This window comes from Cyprinodon variegatus, unplaced genomic scaffold (genome assembly GCF_000732505.1).
Source record: "Cyprinodon variegatus isolate N-32 unplaced genomic scaffold, C_variegatus-1.0 Scaffold311, whole genome shotgun sequence".
In the NCBI taxonomy this organism is placed as follows: domain Eukaryota; kingdom Metazoa; phylum Chordata; class Actinopteri; order Cyprinodontiformes; family Cyprinodontidae; genus Cyprinodon; species Cyprinodon variegatus.
In genome coordinates this window covers 849862-850713 of record NW_015150764.1, presented here as the reverse complement: position 1 = coordinate 850713, position 852 = coordinate 849862, and positions in this window count along the sequence as shown.

The window sequence follows — 852 nt, the reverse complement described above, 5'->3', positions numbered from 1 at the left end:
GTTTTAATGACCTTCTGCCCCTCCATTAATGAAGGGACCCCCTCGGGCACGTAAAAAGTTGCCTAATTCTGTCATTTTCCACCAATGTGTCACTGGCCTTCTCAAACAACTCACATCTTTGTCAGTGAAGCTGAACGCTCCCACATCTCTTCCTTCATGGTGCCCATCTACATTAAGATCCAACATTCTGAGATAAAAGTCAGAATTCTGACTTTTTTCTCAGAATTCTGACTTTTATCTCAGAATGTTGGATCTTAATGTAGATGGTAAAAAGTCAGAATTCTGACTTTTTACCATATTACACTGAAATAAAATTTAAAAATCTGTTAACTTTTTTTTTTTTTCAGTGGCCCTAATCCTCTTCCGTACATTACTGTTTTTCATCACAATGTTTTTTTGTTTTTTTTTATCGCTGCTGCTTACCTTATCAAGGCTGCCCTTTAAAAGCTGAAATTGTCTAGAGAGCTGTTCTTAATGAAATTTCTTTTTGTTTACACTTGTGTATACCAAATAAATCTGTCTAAGTCCATCAAAATGCTGTTTTCACTGAACTGGCATAAACTAGTTTCAAACTGCCATATGCCGGTTAGCAATGGCATAAACCAGTTTCAAACTGGCATATGCTGGTTAACTGGCATATCTTTAAAGAGAATTGGCTTCATTTCAAACATTTTGCAAAAGTGAAATGGAAATTGAAATAAGCAACATGATGTTGTGGAATATTAAGTGTGACATCACTTCAAGTATTTTCAATGTAATAAAAATTATTAATTAGCCTTTGATGTGTCAAATGTATCTATTAGATGAATTTGATATAATAAAATCATGAAGGTCTTGTAGAAGTCAGTTCAT